The sequence below is a fragment of the Syngnathus typhle genome, linkage group LG4 (assembly GCF_033458585.1).
Source record: "Syngnathus typhle isolate RoL2023-S1 ecotype Sweden linkage group LG4, RoL_Styp_1.0, whole genome shotgun sequence".
NCBI lineage: Eukaryota > Metazoa > Chordata > Actinopteri > Syngnathiformes > Syngnathidae > Syngnathus > Syngnathus typhle.
Genome location: NC_083741.1, coordinates 6715793 through 6740246, shown reverse-complemented (window position 1 = coordinate 6740246; position 24454 = coordinate 6715793). Strand labels below are relative to the sequence as shown.

At 42.7% G+C, this 24454-nt stretch overlaps 4 non-coding genes across 4 annotated transcripts; 1 reads left to right on the top strand and 3 right to left on the bottom strand.

Moving 5' to 3' along the window:
• Positions 1-3048: 3048 nt before the first annotated feature.
• On the top strand, positions 3049-3120 carry trnam-cau (transfer RNA methionine (anticodon CAU)). The gene has a single exon. It is a non-coding gene; the product is annotated as a tRNA-Met (tRNA).
• Positions 3121-4932: 1812 nt separating this feature from the next.
• trnal-uag (transfer RNA leucine (anticodon UAG)) lies at positions 4933-5014 on the bottom strand. Its single transcript has one exon. It is a non-coding gene; the product is annotated as a tRNA-Leu (tRNA).
• A 2795-nt stretch (positions 5015-7809) lies between these two features.
• trnal-aag (transfer RNA leucine (anticodon AAG)) lies at positions 7810-7891 on the bottom strand. The gene has a single exon. It is a non-coding gene; the product is annotated as a tRNA-Leu (tRNA).
• Positions 7892-23152: 15261 nt separating this feature from the next.
• Positions 23153-23234, bottom strand: trnal-uag (transfer RNA leucine (anticodon UAG)). Its single transcript has one exon. It is a non-coding gene; the product is annotated as a tRNA-Leu (tRNA).
• Positions 23235-24454: the final 1220 nt, after the last annotated feature.

Here is a 24454-nt window from a genome sequence, read left to right as displayed (position 1 = left end):
TGGAGGTTGATCCATCCTCAATGCATACAGATTGCGAGGCATGTATGTGACTTCTTTCACCATTCTCAGTCCAAATACACAATGTCCTTACCTATTACATTGATCCCTCGCTACTTAGCATTTCGTTTATCGCGGGTTCACTATATCGCGGAGTTTTTTTTCCAAATTAAAAAATCATTTAAAAGACCTTCTGCAGTTTCTACATCTGTTAAGATAAGATAAGAGGAACTTTATTAATCTCACGTGTGAGAAACTGCATGTAACAACAGCTCGATTCACAGGAAGGTACAAGTTGGGGGATAAAGGTGCAAAAAGAGACTTCTGGACCGTAGTCCTCCTTTCATAAAAAATAGAATACAATATAAAAAGAAAAATATGGAAAAATAACAGCAATTGTAGTAAAACTAAAAATATAAGCTATGAATATTTGCAAAAAGAAGATAAAATAGTGGTAAAGTGTCGTAAAGTGTATGAAGAGTATGAAGTTTAGTAATGCTAATAACAAAAAGAAATAGTGCACGGGTTATCGAAGTGAAATAGATCCATGCATTGTGTGGCAGAGGATATTGCACATCGGGCTTAAATTGCACATTGGGGTTAAGAATTGCACGTTACGGGGAAAAGTATTGCACAGAAGGATGTGTTTACAGGTTGTCATTGTACAGCCTAATTGTGGTGGGGATGAAGGAGCTGCGGTAGCGTTCCTTCATACACGGGGGGAGTCTGAGTCTCTGACTGAAGGGGCTGCTCAAGTTCTCCAAGGTCAGATGCAGTGGGTGAGAGGGGTTGTTCCTGATGGATGCTAGCCTGGCTAGCACCCTCCTCTCGCCCACCTCCTCAACAGTGTCAAGAGGGCAGCCCACCACAGAGCTCGCCCTCTTAACCAGTTTGTTGAGCCTCTTCCTATCCCTCTCTGTGCTGCTCAGAGCACAACAGACCACAGCGTAGAGGATAGCAGAGGCTACCACTTCTGAGTCCTGATACTTTACACAGCTGCACTGACAGGAGTTGGGCAAGAAGAAAACACCTGAATTGATGCATAAGTGGCAGTGGTGGGATTTGAATCCACGCCTCATGAGAGACTGGAGCCTTAATCCAGCGCCTTAGACCGCTCGGCCACACTACCGACCTTCTGCAGTTTCTCCATTTGTTGATCATTCTATTAAGACGTGAAATTGGAGGATACCTAGTTGGTTTCTTCACCAGAATCCAGGTTAGTCCTGGCCGACGGAGCTTTGTTCATAATGTAATGAAGCCTGTACACAACAGATGCGAAAAAATACGAGTGACAATCAGAAGATTAAAACTTTGAAATCGGAAGACACATAGCTAGTTTCCCCACACAGCACCCAAATTAGTGCTGTCCTACACCGCCTTGTTGATAATGTAACAAAGAAGAAACATTCCATCCTCAACAACGAACAGGCTGGACATACTAAGCCAACTCCTACATTCGGAAACGGCTCGGTTTACCGAAAGGCTTCTCTGAAACGGGCTTGTTCGAGGCAACCGCGCTGCAGCTGCCGATCCAGTCCATAATCTTGAGCTACAAGCAGGAGAAGGTCAGGTTCGTTCTTGAGTTAAAATAATCCTCAGATCGTACTGTGAGAATTGCACTTGTGGTGCTATCGGCAGGCTTCAACATCAGGAAATAATTGGCAAGGTGCAAGAAAGGAGAGTGGGGCTTGGCTGGGAAGAGCCTCCACGACTCTGGTCCAAGGCCACAAAGAGGGAACGAAAAGCTTGGTTGTGGAAGAGGTTTCAAGATCAAAGCAGGAGCAGTCCACCATCAAGGCCGTGTCACAGGGTCGCCAAAGGAGATGGACCACTTGGGAAGGGGAGACCTCTCAGCTGGGCTTACCTGTGGAAGATGCCGCAAGCCAGACAGCTTTCTGATCAGGTCAACTTATCCACAGAAAGCTCCGCCAGTGATTTGACAAGGAAGGGAGCTGTCCCTCTTGCAGCGCACCAAACGCAAGCCTACAGCACCTACTGTCAGGCTGCAAAAGAGCACTGACACAGGCACGCTATAGACGGCGCCAGTCCTGACGAAGCTGGCCGAAGTTCTCGAGACCAGCAGAAAAGAGTTCCAACAACCAGTCTGCAGCCAAACAGCTCCCTGTTAGGTTTGTGAGGAAAGGGGAGAGAAGCGGAGACACCAGCCCTCTTGTTCCAGTTTCAGGCAAGGGACTGGAACATGAGGGCTGGTGTCTCCGCTGCACAGCTGAACTTTCCCCATGAAATCACCACCACTCCACGTCAATTACGTTTCACATGGAATATGTCTCCTCATGAGAGACTGAAGGCTTAATTCAGTGCTTTACTGCTCTGCCACACTACCTACCTAGAATCCTCAACTTCAATTTAAAATGCAGAAGCCATAGTCATACAAACACCAAGGATCAGGAACAACACTTTTTTTCAATCTTTGTTGAACTTAAGTGTCGGTCGTTGCCTGTACAGATAGACTTCTCACCTCATGGTGTTCAGTATGGACAATCCGTGTCGAGCACAGAAGTGTCTAGTAGGGTCACCCATGGCAAAAGGGTCCTAGGTGAGAGGCCAGATAAAGCACGGCTCACAAAAACCCCTAATGATAAGAAACAAAATTGGATTTGGTTTTCCCTCGCCTGGACGCGGATCACCGGGGCCCCCCTCAATCCGTATTTGAGACTCACAATGGCTTGATCCTTCAAAAATCTCTTCAGAAACATTTTACAGTGAACTCAAGCTTAAAAACATAATATATTTATACATGTTTAATATTTTTATATTTTAATCCATTATATAATATATTAGACTCATCTTTAAAATGGGAGCTTAAGATCAGGGGATGCTTTTGAGAATAATTGTCAATTTGTTTTGTATGTGTGAAGCCCTTTGAGACTGCTTAATTGTTAGATCAGGGACTAGTTGTTTTTTAAACCATAGCATATGATCGCATCCACGTTAGTGCTGCCCGACTGAGCTTTGATCATAAACTAATGAAGCCTGGAACCGAATGCTTGTTTGCCAATTGGAGGACATCATGAGTAACCAGTGTTATGCAGCAGAGTGGCGCAGCGGAAGCGTGCTGGGCCCATAACCCAGAGGTCGATGGATCGAAACCATCCTCTGCTATTTGGACCTTAGTGAAGTTTGCAAAGCTTTGGACATTCTCTTAAGTCATACTTTTGAGAAGAAGTGCCGTGGGGATAATATTTTCCACACGTTGGCTGTGCTGCGTGGAGGTTGATCCATCCTCAATGCATACAGATTGCGAGGCATGTATGTGACTTCTTTCACCATTCTCAGTCCAAATACACAATGTCCTTACCTATTACAGTGATCCCTCGCTACTTCGCATTTCGTTTATCGCGGGTTCACTATATCGCGGAGTTTTTTTTCCAAATTAAAAAATCATTTAAAAGACCTTCTGCAGTTTCTACATCTGTGTCAGGTTTATTTCGCTGACTGAATAACTATTAAGAAGAGCAACAGCAAACAAACCACAAGTGAGACAGTATATTAAGTCTTTTCTCGCGAGGAGTGCAGTACAGATAGCTTAATACAATCTCTACACACACTGAATATCTGTAGGCACTCCCGCTCTTTTTATTTGGATTTGCCCTACCCACAGTGTGAGACATAAGCCACTAAAAGGGGAGGAGGAAAGCATGTGGGCTTTGTCTCGTAAGCAAAAATCACTAGGTGTTTACATACTGATAAGAACATCTGGGAAGAGTTTGAGTGGACTGGATACAGAAGAAAAAACCTTTGACCTCTAGTTAAAACATAGCAAGGGAAGTTTTACGACATTGTGTAGGATGCAACAAGCTAAGTTATTTATTACTGGTTATATACATTCCAACCTAATCCTACGATCAAGATAGTTGCGAAACCCTGACTTTAATGGTCACTTGGAGGTTCATCTGGGGTGCAGGACAGCAATGAGGCATGTTGTCTAACAAAGTGGTCTTTGTTAGAAAGGAACTGTCCTTCTGTGGTACATCATAAAAACAGCAAGGCCAAACAGCAAGCATATATTGCAGTAATATTGCGGTAAGGCATTGATTAGAAAACGCATGATAACATATATATACATTTTTCTAACAATCTGTTAAAATAAGATAAGAGGAACTTTATTAATCTCACGTGTGAGAAACTGCATGTAACAACAGCTCGATTTACAGGAAGGTACAAGTTAGGGGATAAAGGTGCAAAAAGAGACTTCTGGACCGTAGTCCTCCGGCATAAAAAATAGAATACAATATAAAAAGAAAAATATGGAAAAATAACAGCAATTGTAGTAAAACTAAAAATATAAGCTATGAATATTTACAAAAAGAAGATAAAATAGTGGTAAAGTGTCGTAAAGTGTATGAAGAGTATGAAGTTTAGTAATGCTAATAACAAAAAGAAATAGTGCACGGGTTATCGAAGTGAAATAGATCCATGCATTGTGTGGCAGAGGATATTGCACATTGGGCTTAAATTGCACATTGGGGTTAAGAATTGCACGTTACGGGGAAAAGTATTTCACAGAAGGATGTGTTTAGAGGTTGTCATTGTACAGCCTAATTGCGGTGGGGATGAAGGAGCTGCGGTAGCGTTCCTTCTTACACGGGGGGAGTCTGAGTCTCTGACTGAAGGGGCTGCTCAAGTTCTCCAAGGTCAGATGCAGTGGGTGAGAGGGGTTGTTCCTGATGGATGTTAGCCTGGCTAGCACCCTCCTCTCGCCCACCTCCTCAACAGTGTCAAGAGGGCAGCCTACCACAGAGCTGGCCCTCTTAACCAGTTTCTTGAGCCTCTTCCTATCCCTCTGTGCTGCTCGGAGCCCAACAGACCACAGCGTAGAGGATAGCAGAGGCTACCACTTCTGAGTCCTGATACTTTACACAGCTGCACTGACAGGAGTTGGGCAAGAAGAAAACACCTGAATTGATGCATAAGTGGCAGTGGTGGGATTTGAACCTACGCCTCAGGAGAGACTGGAGCCTAAATCCAGCGCCTTAGACCGCTCGGCCACACTACCGACCTTCTGCAGTTTCTACATTTATTGATCATTCTATTAAGACGTGAAATTGGAGGATAGTTGGTTTCTTCACCAGCATCCAGGTTAGTGCTGGCCGACGGAGCTTTGTTCATTATGTAATGAAGCCTGTACACAACAGATGCGAAACAATATGAGTGACAATCAGAAGATTAAAACTTTGAAATCGGAAGACACATAGCTAGTTTCCCCACACAGCACCCAAATTAGTGCTGTCCTAAACCGCCTTGTTGATAATGTAACAAAGAAGAAACATTCCATCCTCAACAACGAACAGGCTGGACATACTAAGCCAACTCCTACATTCGGAAATGCCTCGGTTTACCGAAAGGCTTCTCTGACACGGGCTTGTTCGGGGCAACCGCGCTGCAACTGCCGATCCAGTCCATAACCTTGGACTACAAGCAGGAGAAGGCAGGAAGGGAGCTGTCCCTTGTGCAGCGCACCTAACGCAAGCCTACAGCACCTACTGTCAGGCTGCAAAAGAGCACTGACACAGGCACGCTATAGACGACGCCAGTCCTGACGAAGCTTGCCGAAGTTCTCAAGACCAGCAGAAAATAGTTCCAACAACCAGTCTGCAGCCAAACAGCTCCCTGTTAGGTTTGTGAGGAAAGGGGAGAGAAGCAGAGACACCAGCCCTCCTGTTCCAGTTCCAGGCAAGGGACTCGAACATGAGGGCTGGTGTCTCCGCTGCACAGCTGAACTTTCCCCACGAAATCACCACCACTCCACATCAATTAGGTTTCACATGGAATATGTCTCCTCATGAGAGACTGAAGGCTTAATTCAGTGCTTTAAACCGCTCGGCCATTCTACCTACCTAGAATTCTCAACTTCAATTTAAAATGCAGAAGCCATAGTCATATAAACACCAAGGATCAAGAACAACACTTTTTTTCAATCTTTGTTGAACTTAAGTGTCGGTCGTTGCCCGTACAGATAGACTTCTCACCTCATGGTGTTCAGTATGGACAATCCGTGTCGAGCACAGAAGTGTCTAGTAGGGTCACCCATGGCAAATGGGTCCTAGGTGAGGGGCCAGATAAAGCACGGCTCACAAAAACTCCTAATGATAAGAAACAAAATTGGATTTGGTTTTCCCTCGCCTGGACGCGGATCACCGGGGCCCCCCTCAATCCGTATTTGAGACTCACAATGGCTTGATCCTTCAAAAATCTCTTCAGAAACATTTTACAGTGAACTCAATCTTAAAAACATAATATATTTATACAATTTTTATATTTTAACCCATTATATATTATATTAGACTCAACTTTAACATGGGAGCTTAAGATCAGGGGATGCTTTGAGAATAATTGTCAATTTGTTTTGTATGTGTGAAGCCCTTTGAGACTGCTTGTGATTTAGGGCTATATAAATAAACTTGACTTGACTTAATTGTTAGATCAGGGACTAGTTGTTTTTTAAACCATAGCATATGATAGCATCCAGGTTAGTGCTGCCCGACTGAGCTTTGATCATAAACTAATGAAGCCTGGAACCGAATGCTTGTTTGCCAATTGGAGGACATCATGAGTAACCTGTGTTATGCAGCAGAGTGGCACAGCGGAAGCGTGCTGGGCCCATAACCCAGAGGTCGATGGATCAAAACCATCCTCTGCTATTTGGACCTTAGTGAAGTTTGCAAAGCTTTGGACATTCTCTTAAGTCATACTTTTGAGAAGAAGTGCTGTGGGGATAATATTTTCCACACGTTGGCTGTGCTGCGTGGAGGTTGATCCATCCTCAATGCATACAGATTGCGAGGCATGTATGTGACTTCTTTCACCATTCTCAGTCCAAATACACAATGTCCTTACCTATTACATTGATCCCTCGCTACTTAGCATTTCGTTTATCGCGGGTTCACTATATCGCAGAGTTTTTTTTCCAAATTAAAAAATCATTTAAAAGACCTTCTGCAGTTTCTACATCTGTTAAGATAAGATAAGAGGAACTTTATTAATCTCACGTGTGAGAAACTGCATGTAACAACAGCTCGATTCACAGGAAGGTACAAGTTGGGGGATAAAGGTGCAAAAAGAGACTTCTGGACCGTAGTCCTCCTTTCATAAAAAAATAGAATACAATATAAAAAGAAAAATATGGAAAAATAACAGCAATTGTAGTAAAACTAAAAATATAAGCTATGAATATTTGCAAAAAGAAGATAAAATAGTGGTAAAGTGTCGTAAAGTGTATGAAGAGTATGAAGTTTAGTAATGCTAATAACAAAAATAAATAGTGCACGGGTTATCGAAGTGAAATAGATCCATGCATTGTGTGGCAGAGGATATTGCACATCGGGCTTAAATTGCACATTGGGGTTAAGAATTGCACGTTACGGGGAAAAGTATTGCACAGAAGGATGTGTTTACAGGTTGTCATTGTACAGCCTAATTGTGGTGGGGATGAAGGAGCTGCGGTAGAGTTCCTTCTTACACGGGGGGAGTCTGAGTCTCTGACTGAAGGGGCTGCTCAAGTTCTCCAAGGTCAGATGCAGTGGGTGAGAGGGGTTGTTCCTGATGGATGCTAGCCTGGCTAGCACCCTCCTCTCGCCCACCTCCTCAACAGTGTCAAGAGGGCAGCCCACCACAGAGCTCGCCCTCGTAACCAGTTTGTTGAGCCTCTTCCTATCCCTCTCTGTGCTGCTCGGAGCACAACAGACCACAGCGTAGAGGATAGCAGAGGCTACCACTTCTGAGTCCTGATACTTTACACAGCTGCACTGACAGGAGTTGGGCAAGAAGAAAACACCTGAATTGATGCATAAGTGGCAGTGGTGGGATTTGAACCCACGCCTCATGAGAGACTGGAGCCTTAATCCAGCGCCTTAGACCGCTCGGCCACACTACCGACCTTCTGCAGTTTCTCCATTTGTTGATCATTCTATTAAGACGTGAAATTGGAGGATACCTAGTTGGTTTCTTCACCAGCATCCAGGTTAGTGCTGGCCGACGGAGCTTTGTTCATAATGTAATGAAGCCTGTACACAACAGATGCGAAACAATATGAGTGACCTCAGCAACCGCCGAAGCCGCGTTCCGTTTGGCCATCCCGTACCTGTCGGCTGCCTCTGGAGTCCCACAGGCCAAAATTGCCCGATAGGACTCCTTCTTCAGCTTGACGTCATCCCCTACCACCTGTGTCCCCCAGCGGGTTCGGGGGTTGCCGCCACGACAGGCACTGACCACCTCACGGCCACAGCTCTGGTCGGCTGCCTCAACAATGGAGGCACGGAACATGGTCCACTCGAACTCAATGACCCCCGCCTCCACCGGGACGTGGGAAAAGCTCTGCCGGAGGTGGGAGTTGAAGCTCTTCCTGACAGGGGATTCTGCCAGACATTCCCAGCAGACCCTCACAGTACATTTGGGTCTGCTAGGTCGGACCGGCATCTTCCCCCACTGTAAATGATGTAAGTTTGTGCATGAAGCGTTCGCTGATTCCAGTGGATGGCGCTCTTGCGATCGATGTAGGTTTACACTAATTATTTTGATTTATTTTGTTTGTACATTGTTTAAGTTGTGTACATTGTTTATGGCACTATTATCTCCATATTAGTAAATATATTCTATTTTTTGTAGAGAATTAGTCTAAAATTTGGTGAGTTTTGGCTCGAACTTCCGATTCCCGTCCTGTAGCGATCAGTATAAGTGTATGGCGGACTCCGACGCTTGCGTTTAAATCCATATAAAGACTCATGTTTCAAGAAGATTAACCCCGGCCCTAGCCACAAGCAGGCAAAGTGGTGTGTTCGTTACTCTTTATTCGTGTGTAATGTGTTTATTTGCGTAATATGTATGTATGTACGAACTAATGGTTTTGTTGTTTCTATTTCTGTTAGTTCTACGGTGATATCAAGTCAAGTCAAGTTTATTTGTATAGCCCTAAATCACAAGCAGTCTCAAAGGGCTTCACATAGACAGAAATTGACAATTATTCTCAAAGCATCCCCTGATCTTAAGCTCCCAAAAGGGCAAGGAAAAACTTAAAAACCCCTACCAGGGGAAAATGAGAAACCTTGAGAAGGGACCACAGATGGAAGGATCCCCCTTTCAGGATCACCAGGTTGAAATGGATGCAGAGAGGGCACAAATGATACAACATGAAAATCAATTAAATAAAAAGTGGATGTCTATGTCATAGCAGAGGGCTGCCGAAGGAGCCCTCAATTGTCCTGGCAGTGTCTTCGAGGAGGTTGAGCTGCAGTTCCCCCATCCTGAATTGGCCCACGAGAATCCAGATAGCCGCTGTCAGCATGGGTGCCACCTAACCACCTCCCCGGCCGGGGAGGGGGGAGGGAGGGGGTGGAGAGGGAGAGAAAACAAACTCCAGCCGAATCGGCCACTACAGGTTAGTTAAAGGCCATGTCATAGAAATGTGTCTTTAAACGTGTCTTAAATGTTTCTACTGAGGTAGCAGTCCTAATATCCATTGGTAGGGCATTCCAAAGCTCTGGAGCCCGAATAGAAATAGTAGTGTAATAGTGTAATAGTATACACTGTCCATATTTTTTTTTAATTATATATTTTTTTTAATTATATATACCTTCTACTTCTTAAAATCTTTACCCCCTTCCCCGCATGCGTGTGTGTGTGTATATGTTAAGTGTACTGCTGCTAACACAGGAGTTTCCCCATTGAGGGAATAATAAAGGATTATCTTATCTTATCTTATCTTAAAATGCTCTAGAGCCTGCAGACATTTTCTTGGCCCTCGGTGTCGCTAAAAGGGTAGCGTTTTGCGAACGAAGGTTACGAGACGGAACATAAGGAACAACTAGGTCGACGAGATATGAAGGCGCTAAGCCATGCAGCGATTTATAGGTTAGTAGAAGAACCTTGAAGTCACATCTTAAATGGACCGGGAGCCAATGTAAGTTGGCTAGTATTGGGGTAATGTGATCAAATTTTCTTGGCCGAGAAAGCAGCCTTGCAGCAGCATTTTGTACTAACTGTAGACTTTTGATGCGGGACTTAGGAAGACCCGAAAATAGTACATTACAGTAGTCCAGGCGCGACGTGACGAACGCATGTACAATAGTTTCCGCATCACCAGTCGAGAGGATCGGACGAATCTTTGCAATATTACGAAGGTGAAAAAACGCAATTCTGGTTATATTCTTAATGTGCTTTTGAAAGGAGAGAGTTTGGTCAAATATTACCCCGAGATTAGTTACAGTATCGCTTTGAGTAATAGTACGGTTATCTATAGTTATAGCGGTTTCCTTGAATAAGTGTTGATAACGAGTTGGACCAATTATCAACATCTCAGTTTTATCTGGGTTAAGACGAAGGAAGTTGAGAGACATCCATTGCTTGATCTCCGCAAGGCACTTCTCAAGATTACAACAATCCCGCGGATCTGTCATCGATAACGGCATATATAATTGGGTGTCATCCGCATAGCATTGAAAACTAATATTATATTTACTTATTATGCCCCCAAGCGGAATCATATAAATATTAAAAAGAATTGGTCCGAGAACCGATCCCTGTGGGACACCACATGTAACATTATAGAGCTCGGAGGACGCATTGCCATGGACCACTCGGTGCGTCCTGTTTGATAGATAGGAATGGAACCAGCCTAGTGCTGACCCTGAAATACCAACACAACTTTTAAGACGCCCTAATAAAATATCGAAGTCTACAGTGTCGAAGGCAGCACTAAGATCGAGTAGTAACAGTACAGACGAAATATTTGAATCCATAGCTATGAGGAGATCGTTAGTCACTTTAAGAAGTGCTGTCTCAGTGGAATGATTAGCTCTAAAACCAGACTGAAAAGTGTCATATCGATTATTGGCGACCATGTAATCAATAAGCTGCTGCGCTACTACTTTTTCAAGAAGTTTTGCTATGAATGGGAGGTTTGAAACTGGCCTATAATTACTGAGACAGTCCGGGTCAAGATTTGGTCGCTTAAGTAACGGTTTAATGATAGCGGTTTTAAAGGCTGTTGGCACTATCCCAGAGGAGACAGACAGATTGATTATATTTAAGACGGATGGTCCTAAAATTTGAAATAATTCTTTAAGTAGTTTGGCTGGAAGAGGGTCGAGTAAACATGTTGTTTTTTTAGCCGCACTAACCAATTGTGTAAGCCTTTCAAGAGACACGCTTTTAAAAGTTGAGAGGGTTGTTGCATGATCATCAGCGTTGGTAAAGGGCGGGCTCGACCGAGCGATTGGAATGGTATTCTTGATCTCATCCCTAATGGATTCAATCTTTTGACCAAAAAATTTCATGAACTCGTCAGCTGAGTGGAAGGAACTATCGGGGGTCGGCTGGCGCAGAGTCAGCTTTGCCACTGTATCAAATAGGTGTTTCGGATTGTTTTTATTGAGATTAATAACTTGCGAAAAATATCGAGTTTTTGCTAAGATAAGCGCATCTTTATATTTCAGGAGGCTATCCTGCCATGCCTGATGGAAAACCTCAAGTTTGGTTAGACGCCATCTGCGCTCATGCTTTCTACATAATTGCTTAAGCGTACGCGTTTCATCTGTGAACCACGGAGTAGGCACTCTACGGCGAGTTTTCAGACGTAACGGCGCCACAGAGTCAATGGCATTTAACAATGTCGCATTGAATTCATTTGTAAGATTATCAATAGAGCCGGCGTACGTGAGAAAATTAGTGGTTGCCGGCGACAGTATTTCAGATAGCGCAGTTGCAGTCATGGAGTTGAAATGACGGCTCCTATAATGCTGATTGCTCTCTTGTCTTTGACAAGGAACTAGAATTTCAAACTTTATTAAGTAATGATCAGACAAAACAGTAGTGTATGGCAGTACTGCTATATTTGAGGTTGCAAGTCCTCGGGATAATACCAGATCTATGGTATTTCCATTCTTATGCGTTGCTGCCTGTACAGCTTGCGTAAAACCAAAGGTATCAGTTAAAGTCTGAAACGCCGAAGTAAGTGGCTCTGACGGTAAATTCATGTGGATGTTGAAATCGCCCATGATAATTATATTATCCGCATTGGTTACTAGATCAGCCACAAATTCTGAAAATTCATCCAGGAAGCCAGAGTAAGCCCCGGGTGGACGGTAAATAACAACAAGATAAAATGACGGTAAAGCGGTGGATCGGACAATGAGAACCTCAAATGTTTTAAATACGTTGATCGAACGAGGCCTAAAACTAAGCTCGGAATTCAAGATGAGGGCGACACCCCCACCCTTTTTTCGAGGACGCGCCACATGCGAGCTCACAAAATTTGGAGGCGAGGCCTCATTAAGCGGCATCAGTTCATTAGGTTTTAACCAGGTCTCGCATAGACCAAAAGCGTTTAGATTATGTTCTGTGATGAGATCATTAGAATGGCTTTCGTATGAAGCGATCTAATATTCATAAAACCAAGTTTAAGTGTAATTGGTCGATCCGGGTGCTCTTTGGCGAAGATCATTAAAATCATCTGTAAAAGGAACTCTAGTCTTCCCTTTGTGACTGAGGCTGGCATAGTAGAACACTTCACTGCTCCCGGTGAAGACCAGTGCGAAGAGATCGACGCCAGGTGACGGAGCTGCTAGCAAGAAACGGGACTGCAACACGTGGCTGGACATAACGCATTGAGCAAGTAAAGCAGCAAGTGGGCGAGTGACAAGGCTAAAGAAGCAAGCACTCAAGTTCGTGTCTTGAAAGAAGCAAAAGCACTCGTGAACGGTCTGTAAAGCCTCAAGTGTTATTAATAGAGCACGCAAATAAGCAGTAAAGGATAAATTACACAATAATTATTTAAGAGTCAAAGAAAGTAATGACTACATTAAGTAATTAAGATAATAAGAAATCAAAGTTAAGTGGTATATTTCATTTATTTAATTTGATACAGAGCATTGTGAGGTATTTTCAGTTTGTAAAAGTGCTAGTATTGAAGTTTAAACTTTGTTAATTGTAAATGAAACACCTTTTGGGCATTTTAGTTCATTTTGCTGACTGCGACATCTTATGTTAATTGCATACAAGCATATCCTCACAGAGCATTAAACCATTTACACATTTCACACCATTATAAGCCAAATACAAGTTAATGTTAATATACAGGTTGTATTAACATGGCAGACAAAAATCAGATTACAACACACTCCACACAGAAAGACAGTTGTGTAGAGTCTGCTGTCCAAGAAGACCGTGATGACCAAATCACACAAGAGCAGGACATCAGAGAGGATGTTCAACAACCCCACGGATCCAAAGACGATAATGCTCCACAGGACATTTGCAGAAGTCAGCGTAGACGCACCCTCACTGAAAAGGGAAAAGCACTGCAAGATGCAAAGGTAAAAGATTGCAAAAGAGATTTAGAGCGAACATACAAAAAATGGAAACATCATATAAATTGTTAGAAGAATTTCCTAAAGAGAAAAGACACTGATATGATACTGGAAGCTCTAAATGTCATAGAAAGTCACCAATCAGACATAAGTTATCTGTATGAAGAAGTAAGGGACATTGAAGTTCCAGATGCTGAGCTAAGAAGGAAATGTGATGTATACTGGGCTATTACTAAGGCACCCAAAGAAAAGGCACAATGTCTTATTGAAGGAAATGGTGATCCAAGCGACATTCCTTGGCCTGACCCAGAATCAGTATTTCAAGACACACTGTCCAATGCTTCATCTGAACTCACATTCATGTCAAAACCCAAGTCCAGACTGTCCAATTGTTCCTGTCCTGATTCACTGCAACAAAGACATCAAGCAGCAGCGGAAGTTGCGGCTACAGAAGAAGTAATAAAATTAATGAGAACACAACATCAATATGAGGTGGAGATAAGAGAACTTGAAATAGAGGATGCAAAGAAAAGGGCACAGTTTTTAACGGAAAGTACCAACATAAAGACCAGGTTAGAAGAAAGGAGAAAGGAAGTTGAGCTATTGAAAGAGTTACAAAAGCATAACGCAGCACAAGCAAGGCTAAAGGTTTATGCTGAAAGTATTGCCAGTGAGAATGAAGACAAACCTCCTGTCATTGAAACTCCAGTAAAGCAAGAGGGCTTAACAAAACCAAGTTTTCCCAATATAGATGCACAACCATTTTCTCCTTTTCAAGCACCAAATCCTACCAGCCCGTCCTTGTATTCCTTTCCAACTCCAAGAACTCAAGCTCCTGTGCCTCAGCCAACCATTATGGTGAGCCAAATACCTCCTGTTACATCTTCAGTAGCATCTATTGATCTTGTACAAAACCTTACAGAAGCTATTACAGCCAATAGAATCCCAATACCAGAACCAGCAGTATTTCTGGGAGATCCTTTGCAGTATAATGATTGGAAGTTATCTTTTCAAACATTAGTTGATCGTAAGAACCTGCCAACACAAGAAAAGCTCTTCTTCTTGAGACAGTATGTTGGAGGTGCAGCCAAAAAAGCGATAGAAGGTCACTTTCTAGTTGGGACAGATACAGCCTATAGTAGTGCTTGGAAAACACTCAAGGAGAGATTTGGAGACCCATTTGTCATAGGCAAGGCATATCGTGACAAGATTCAGTCCTGGCCTAAAATCACTAAGGACAGTAAAGATCTACGTGAATTTGCAGATTTCCTGAGCAGTGTAGAATCAGCCATTCCTTATGTACAAGGACTACAAATTTTGAATGACTGTGTTGAAAATCAAAGAGTAGCAGCTAAGCTACCCGATTGGCTAAGTTCACGCTGGAATAGAAAAGTGACTGAATACCAGGTTGAATATAAAACATTCCCCAGTTTCAGCCATTTTGTCAATTTCCTCAATAAGGAGGCAAGAATTGCCTGTAATCCTATCACATCACTGCAAGCAATAAAGCCAGCTGAATCAGACTACAAGCAAGCCGTTAAACCCAAGCCAAAGGGAAACACTTTACATGCTAAAGCTCTTAGTACAAGTTCCAGTGAGAGGACAAACATGACCTGTACTTTCTGCAAGAAATCTGGCCACACACTCCACAAGTGTCGAAAGATAATGGAAAAGCCAGTAGGAGAAAGAGTAAAGTTTGTGCAATCTGAGAAGTTGTGTTTTGGTTGCCTCAAGACCGGACATAACTCTAGAAATTGTACTTCCAGAAGTGTATGTGAAAAGTGTCAAAATTCTCACCCAACATGCTTACATCAAGATAGACAGAAAAAAGACAAAGAACAAAGATCACAAGCAAACCAGGAAGGGATCAAAGAGAATCAAGAACCAGAGAAGAAAGTCAGATCTACAAGAGATGAAGTCAAGGCAAGTGACAGCCAATAGAGTCGTGCAACAAAGATCAAAAGGTTGTACCTCTTCAGTCATTCCAGTTTATGTTTCAACTGTGGATGAACCAGACCAAGAGAAACTAGTCTATGCCTTGCTTGATACACAAAGTGACACTACTTTCATTCTGAAGGACACAGCTGAGATGTTAAATGCAAAGATTGAGCCTGTCAAACTCAAGATTTCCACAATAACATCCCAAAGTAAGACTGTACACAGTACTAAGCTAAGTAATTTACAAGTCAGAGGCATTAATTCTGAAGCAAGAATCAAATGGCCCCCAACCTATACTAGAGACTACATACCTGCCAATAGATCTCATATTCCCACAAGCAAGACAGCAGAAAACTGGTCTCACCTCAGACATCTAGCAAATGAGATGGCTCCAGAACTCGATTGTGAAGTCGGCTTACTAATTGGCTTTAACTGCCCACAGACTTTATTGCCCATTGAAGTTGTGACCGGAGAAAGAAATCAGCCATTTGGACAGAAATCTATACTAGGATGGAGCATCATTGGCTCCAGTAATTCTGAGTGTGAATTTGAAGACGAGATTGGTGTTAGTCATCACATTACTGTAAAACAAGTCCTGCCAGCTGTTGAGTTTCACAACCTTAAAGATGAAGTACATTTTGTAAGCAGGAACAAAGTTAAGGAAGTAATCTCTCCAGCTGATATAATTAAAGTACTTGAAAGGGACTTTGTTGAAAGGACCACTGAAGAAGATCCCATGTCACAAGAAGACATGCTTGAAATGGACATTTTGAAATACCATTACCTTTCAAAGATGAAAGACCTAATCTACCAAACAATAGGCCATGTGCAGATCATAGACTGAAATGTCTGGAGAAGCGTCTGAGAAAAGATGAAAGCTATTTTAAAGACTATGTGGCATTCATGGAAGACATAATAAAGAGAGGAGATGCTGAGAGAGTGCCAGAAACGGAGATAAACAAAGAACCAGCCTGGTATATCCCTCACCATGGCATCTATCATCACCTAAAGCCAGGTAAAATCCGTGTAGTCTTTGATTGCTCAGCAAAGTTCCAGAACACATCTCTTAATGAACATCTTCTGAACTCACAAACACTCTCGTTGGAGTTCTGTGTCGCTTTAGAAAAGGACAAGTGGCAATTATGTGTGATGTGGAGCGCATGTTTCACCAGTTTCATGTTGTTGCTGAAGACCAGGATTACCTCAGATTCCTATGGTGGGAGGAGGGTAATATGGACAAGCCACCAACAGTGTTCCGAATGAGAGTTCACCTATTCGGAGCAGCGTCCTCACCTGGATGTGCAAATTTCGGACTCAAGCATCTAGCATCACAAGGTGAAGGAAAGTTCAGTCAAGCTGCCATTAAATTCATACAACGTAATTTTTATGTGGATGATGGGTTGGCAAGCGTTGATACTGAAGAGGAAGCTATCCAGCTTGTTACAGAAGCAAGAGGCCTATGTAACTCTGGAAGGTTACACTTACACAAGTTCATCAGTAACAATAAGAAAGTGCTCTCTTCTGTCCCAAAAGAGGAATGTTCAGGAGGAGCTAATGATTTGGACCTAGCTTTTGGAGAACAAAAACTCGAAAGAGTTTTAGGAGTCCAGTGGTGTTTAACATCAGACACATTTCACTTCAGAGTCGTCATGCCAACCAATCCCTGCACTAGAAGAGGAGTTCTATCTACAGTAGCCTCAATTTTCGATCCTCTCGGATTTGTCACGTCTTTCATTCTAGTTGGAAGGAGAATTCTTCAAAGGATGTGCCAAGACAAGTTAGACTGGGATGAACCGCTTCCAGATGACCTTAAGCCGCACTGGGAAGCCTGGCTACAAGACCTCGTCAACCTATTTTCAATAAAGATACCACGTTGCTATGTACCTGCAACATTCAAAGACATTCAACAGTATCAATTGCACAGTTTTTCTGATGCTAGTACTTCGGGGTATGGAGTATGCTCATACCTTAGAGCTGTAACCACATCCGGAGAAGTTCACTGTACTCTTGTGATGGGCAAGGCAAGAGTTGCTCCAACAAAAGTGACAACAATTCCAAGGCTTGAGCTCTCTGCTGCGGTAGTGGCTACAAGAACAGCTTGCTTCCTGAAGAGAGAGTTAGAGATTGAAGACCTCCAAGAATACTTTTGGACTGACTCCAAGGTCGTTCTTGGTTACATTAACAGTGACGCAAGACGATTCCATGTATTTGTAGCAAATCGCATTCAAAGAATCAGATCAAGTACTGAACCAAGTCAATGGCGATATGTTCCCTCTGAACAAAATCCCGCTGGTCATGCGTCTCGAGGAGTTATGACCAAGGAACCCAAAGAATCAAATTGGTTCACTGGGCCGAATTTTCTATGGCAAAAGGAACTTCCAAAAGACCAAGACAAATTCAAAGATATTGACAGTAAAGACCCAGAACTAAAAATGTCACACGTTTTCAAAGTAGAAGCAAAAGAAGAGAATTCATTTATCAAAAGAATGCAAAACCTTTCAGATTGGAAAAGATTGGTAAGGGCCATAGCAAGACACAAACGCTTGGCAAAGTGTGTAAAGAGCAAGACAAAAATGTCACATGAAACGAGTACTTTGGAAGAGAGAAAGGATGCAGAAGAATTCATAATTCGAACTGTACAAAATGAAGCATTCAGCAAAGAAATCAAGTCACTGAAACGGAAGGGTGAAGTTCAGACAGCACAAACTAACCTTCACAAGTTAAGTCCCTTCATTGACAAGTAAGATGTCTTGAGAGTAGGACGACTAACTGGTGCATCACTACATCCAAATGTCAAACATCCTGCTATCCTTCCAAAGGAACACCATGTGTCAAACTTACTCATTAAGCATTTCCATGAAAAGATTCATCATCAAGGCCGTGGAATAACTCTTAATGAAATACGGGCCAATGGAATATGGATTATTGGCTGCAGTAGTAGTGTGTCATCATTCATTCACAAATGTGTGAAATGCAGAAAATTCCGAAGATGTAATCAAGAACAAAGTATGGCAAACCTACCTCCAGAAAGGTTGGAAGCTACACCTCCATTTGTGTACACTGGTGTAGTGTCGTGATAATTAGACGCTACCCCTTTAAGAGGGCGTTAAACAGTGGGACCGAGAGTCGTAGTTGAACAGGACGAGCGAGGAGTCAATGTTGTACTACCTGTAACTGTGAATGAAAGTTATTAAAGCTTCAACTTCAAAGATCTAAACTGAGAGGACATCCAGTTTCTACAACTGGTATGGATTGTTTCGGACCATTTTGTTAGGGTTTGGAGAATATCTTCATCGTATGATTATGTTGGAATGTAACCTGTAATAATTTAACTAGTTTGTCCTGTCTAGACAAAATTAGTTTACCAAAGTGCTAAGATCTTTTCAACTTATTGACTAGCTGCAGAGGAAGCAATCAAAGTTGCTTTGTTTACAGAACGTCGTAAAAGGTCCCCTGCTATGCTTTGATCAGAAGGGGACCGTCTTCACCTTATCCTGTGTGTTCCCACACCCCCACTTTCAACCCCCACTTTCAACCCCACTCTGTTTCTCTCAATAAATAAGCACCTGACGAGGCCTGAGTCAGACTTCATTCGACCATTGCTGTAAGCACAGCGACGAGTGAACTCTCCGCCTGCAGGTGTCTAAAATGACTTGCTTGACTCCAGTGTGGTCCTTGCAAAATAAGTTAGAGTGAGCACCACCCTAACACATTTTACATAAAGGAAGGAAAGAAAGAAATGAAAAGATACGGACTGTTACTCACCTGCATGTGTTCACGAGCTGTTCACATTGAAGTCTTAGATGATCTCAGTACAGATTGTTTCATCAATTCTCTACGCTGCTTCATAGTAATACGTGGCGATGTAAGTCAACTGCACTGTGATCAAGGCACTAGTTTTGTGGGTAAAAAATGAGTTTCAGAACCTCATGGAAACAAGTAAACAAAAGCTCAAAGACTTAGGTTGCAAATTTGTTCTCAACCCACCTGCTTCAAGTCACATGGGAGGAGTCTGGGAGAGACAAATAAGGACAATAAGAAATGTTTTGAAGTCCATTTTGGATCAAACTGCTCAAAGGCTTGACACCTCATCCTTGAGAACCTTTATGTATGAAGCCATGGCAATTGTTAATAGCAGACCACTGAGTGCAGAATGTATCAACGACCCTGTGGAACCTGAACCACTGAAGCCTAACCACATATTGATAATGAAATCTACAATAATTTCACCCCCTCCTGGAGAATTTGTCAAAGAAGATCTCTATCTGCAGAAAAGATGGAAAAGAGTTCAATATTTGCCCAACATTTTCTGGACCAGGTGGAGGAAGGAATACCTGTTGAACCTACAACAGAGAAGAAAGTGGAACAAGACTCGAAGAGACATGAAAATAAATGACATTGTATTACTACAAGATGATTGTCTACCAAGAAACCAATGGAAACTAGCCAAAGTGGTAGAAGTGTTTCCAGGAGCTGACAACAAAGTTAGGAAGGTCAAACTTCTTGTTAGTGACACCACACACGATAATAACAAAACACATACAACTAAATCATTTTTGGAAAGACCAATACACAAGACTATACTTTTACTTGAAGCTAAGGACTAATAAGACACAGCACATATTTGACATTTCCACATGGTTTAATCAGTTTATTTTGTGTTAATTGTTAAAGAATCACACAGAGTGTGATGGTGGGAGTGTAAATGATGTAAGTTTGTGCATGAAGCGTTCGCTGATTCCAGTGGATGGCGCTCTTGCGATCGATGTAGGTTTACACTAATTATTTTGAGTTATTTTGTTTGTACATTGTTTAAGTTGTGTACATTGTTTATGGCACTATTATCTCCATATTAGTAAATATATTCTATTTTTTGTAGAGAATTAGTCTAAAATTTGGGGTTCTACGTCACGTGAGTTTTGGCTCGAACTTCCGGTTCCCGTCCTGTAGCGATCAGTATAAGTGTATGGCGGACTCCGACGCTGGTGTTTAAATCCATATAAAGACTCATCTTTCAAGAAGATTAACCCCAGCCCTAGCCACAAGCAGGCAAAGTGGTGTGTTCGTTCCTCTTTATTCGTGTGTAATGTGTTTATTTGTGTAATATGTATGTATGTACGAACTAATGGTTTTGTTGTTTCTATTTCTGTTAGTTCTACGGTGATATTTTTGGCGAAGATCAATAAAATCATCTGTAAAAGGAACTCTAGTCTTCCCTTCGTGACTGAAGCTGGCATACCCACTATCGGAGCCAACCCACCACCAGGTGGTGATCAGTTGACAGCTCCGCACCTCTCTTCACCCGAGTGTCCAAAACATGCGGCCGCAAATCCGATGACACGACTACAAAATCAATCTTCGAACTGCGGCCTAGGGTGTCTTGGTGCCAAGTGCACACAGGGACACCCTTATGTTTGAACATGGTGTTCAGTATGGACAATCCGTGTCGAGCACAGAAGTGTCTAGTAGGGTCACCCATGGCAAAAGGGTCCTAGGTGAGGGGCCAGATAAAGCCCGGCTCACAAAAACCCCTAATGATAAGAAACAAAATTGGATTTGGTTTTCCCTCGCCTGGACGCGGATCACCGGGGCCCCCCTCAATCCGTATTTGAGACTCACAATGGCTTGATCCTTCAAAAATCTCTTCAGAAACATTTTACAGTGAACTCAATCTTAAAAACATAATATATTTATACAATTTTTATATTTTAACCCATTATATAATATATTAAACTCAACTTTAAAATGGGAGCTTAAGATCAGGGGATGCTTTGAGAATAATTGTCAATTTGTTTTGTATGTGTGAAGCCCTTTGAGACTGCTTGTGATTTAGGGCTATATAAATAAACTTGACTTGACTTAATTGTTAGATCAGGGACTAGTTGTTTTTTAAACCATAGCATATGATAGCATCGAGGTTAGTGCTGCCCGACTGAGCTTTGATCATAAACTAATGAAGCCTGGAACCGAATGCTTGTTTGCCGATTGGAGGACATCATGAGTAAATTGTGTTATGCAGCAGAGTGGCGCAGCGGAAGCGTGCTGGGCCCATAACCCAGAGGTCGATGGATCGAAACCATCCTCTGCCATTTGGACCTTAGTGAATTTGCAAACATTCTCTTAAGTCATACTTTTGAGAAGAAGTGCTGTGGGGATCATATTTTCCACACGTTGGCTGTGCTGCGTGGAGGTTGATCCATCCTCAATGCATACAGATTGCGAGGCATGTATGTGACTTCTTTCACCATTCTCAGTCCAAATACACAATGTCCTTACCTATTACAGTGATCCCTCGCTACTTCGCATTTCGTTTATCGCGGGTTCCCTATATCGCGGAGTTTTTTTTCCAAATTAAAAAATCATTTAAAAGACCTTCTGCAGTTTCTACATCTGTGTCAGGTTTATTTCGCTGACTGAATAACTATTAAGAAGAGCAACAGCAAACAAACCACAAGTGAGACAGTATATTAAGTCTTTTCTCGCGAGGAGTGCAGTACAGATAGCTTAATACAATCTCTACACACACTGAATATCTGTAGGCACTCCCGCTCTTTTTATTTGGATTTGCCCTACCCACAGTGTGAGACATAAGCCACTAAAAGGGGAGGAGGAAAGCATGTGGGCTTTGTCTCGTAAGCAAAAATCACTAGGTGTTTACATACTGATAAGAACATCTGGGAAGAGTTTGAGTGGACTGGATACAGAAGAAAAAACCTTTGACCTCTAGTTAAAACATAGCAAGGGAAGTTTTACGACATTGTGTAGGATGCAACAAGCTAAGTTATTTATTACTGGTTATATACATTCCAACCTAATCCTACGATCAAGATAGTTGGGAAACCCTGACTTTAATGGTCACTTGGAGGTTCATCTGGGGTGCAGGACAGCAATGAGGCATGTTGTCTAACAAAGTGGTCTTTGTTAGAAAGGAACTGTCCTTCTGTGGTACATCATAAAAACAGCAAGGCCAAACAGCAAGCATATATTGCAGTAATATTGCGGTAAGGCATTGATTAGAAAACGCATGATAACATATATATACATTTTTCTAACAATCTGTTAAAATAAGATAAGAGGAACTTTATTAATCTCACGTGTGAGAAACTGCATGTAACAACAGCTCGATTTACAGGAAGGTACAAGTTAGGGGATAAAGGTGCAAAAAGAGACTTCTGGACCGTAGTCCTCCGGCATAAAAAATAGAATACAATATAAAAAGAAAAATATAGAAAAATAACAGCAATTGTAGTAAAACTAAAAATATAAGCTATGAATATTTACAAAAAGAAGATAAAATAGTGGTAAAGTGTCGTAAAGTGTATGAAGAGTATGAAGTTTAGTAATGCTAATAACAAAAAGAAATAGTGCACGGGTTATCGAAGTGAAATAGATCCATGCATTGTGTGGCAGAGGATATTGCAACATTGGGCTTAAATTGCACATTGGGGTTAAGAATTGCACGTTACGGGGAAAAGTATTGCACAGAAGGATGTGTTTACAGGTTGTCATTGTACAGCCTAATTGCGGTGGGGATGAAGGAGCTGCGGTAGCGTTCCTTCTTACACGGGGGGAGTCTGAGTCTCTGACTGAACGGGCTGCTCAAGTTCTCCAAGGTCAGATGCAGTGGGTGAGAGGGGTTGTTCCTGATGGATGTTAGCCTGGCTAGCACCCTCCTCTCGCCCACCTCCTCAACAGTGTCAAGAGGGCAGCCTACCACAGAGCTGGCCCTCTTAACCAGTTTCTTGAGCCTCTTCCTATCCCTCTCTGTGCTGCTCGGAGCCCAACAGACCACAGCGTAGAGGATAGCAGAGGCTACCACTTCTGAGTCCTGATACTTTACACAGCTGCACTGACAGGAGTTGGGCAAGAAGAAAACACCTGAATTGATGCATAAGTGGCAGTGGTGGGATTTGAACCCACGCCTCAGGAGAGACTGGAGCCTAAATCCAGCGCCTTAGACCGCTCAGCCACACTACCGACCTTCTGCAGTTTCTACATTTATTGATCATTCTATTAAGACGTGAAATTGGAGGATACCTAGTTGGTTTCTTCACCAGCATCCAGGTTAGTGCTGGCCGACGGAGCTTTGTTCATTATGTAATGAAGCCTGTACACAACAGATGCGAAACAATATGAGTGACAATCAGAAGATTAAAACTTTGAAATCGGAAGACACATAGCTAGTTTCCCCACACAGCACCCAAATTAGTGCTGTCCTAAACCGCCTTGTTGATAATGTAACAAAGAAGAAACATTCCATCCTCAACAACGAACAGGCTGGACATACTAAGCCAACTCCTACATTCGGAAATGCCTCGGTTTACCGAAAGGCTTCTCTGACACGGGCTTGTTCGGGGCAACCGCGCTGCAACTGCCGATCCAGTCCATAACCTTGGACTACAAGCAGGAGAAGGCAGGAAGGGAGCTGTCCCTTGTGCAGCGCACCTAACGCAAGCCTACAGCACCTACTGTCAGGCTGCAAAAGAGCACTGACACAGGCACGCTATAGACGACGCCAGTCCTGACGAAGCTTGCCGAAGTTCTCAAGACCAGCAGAAAAGAGTTCCAACAACCAGTCTGCAGCCAAACAGCTCCCTGTTAGGTTTGTGAGGAAAGGGGAGAGAAGCAGAGACACCAGCCCTCCTGTTCCAGTTCCAGGCAAGGGACTGGAACATGAGGGCTGGTGTCTCCGCTGCACAGCTGAACTTTCCCCATGAAATCACCACCACTCCACATCAATTAGGTTTCACATGGAATATGTCTCCTCATGAGAGACTGAAGGCTTAATTCAGTGCTTTAAACCGCTCGGCCACACTACCTACCTAGAATCCTCAACTTCAATTTAAAATGCAGAAGCCATAGTCATATAAACACCAAGGATCAAGAACAACACTTTTTTTCAATCTTTGTTGAACTTAAGTGTCGGTCGTTGCCCGTACAGATAGACTTCTCACCTCATGGTGTTCAGTATGGACAATCCGTGTCGAGCACAGAAGTGTCTAGTAGGGTCACCCATGGCAAATGGGTCCTAGGTGAGGGGCCAGATAAAGCACGGCTCACAAAAACTCCTAATGATAAGAAACAAAATTGGATTTGGTTTTCCCTCGCCTGGACGCGGATCACCGGGGCCCCCCTCAATCCGTATTTGAGACTCACAATGGCTTGATCCTTCAAAAATCTCTTCAGAAACATTTTAC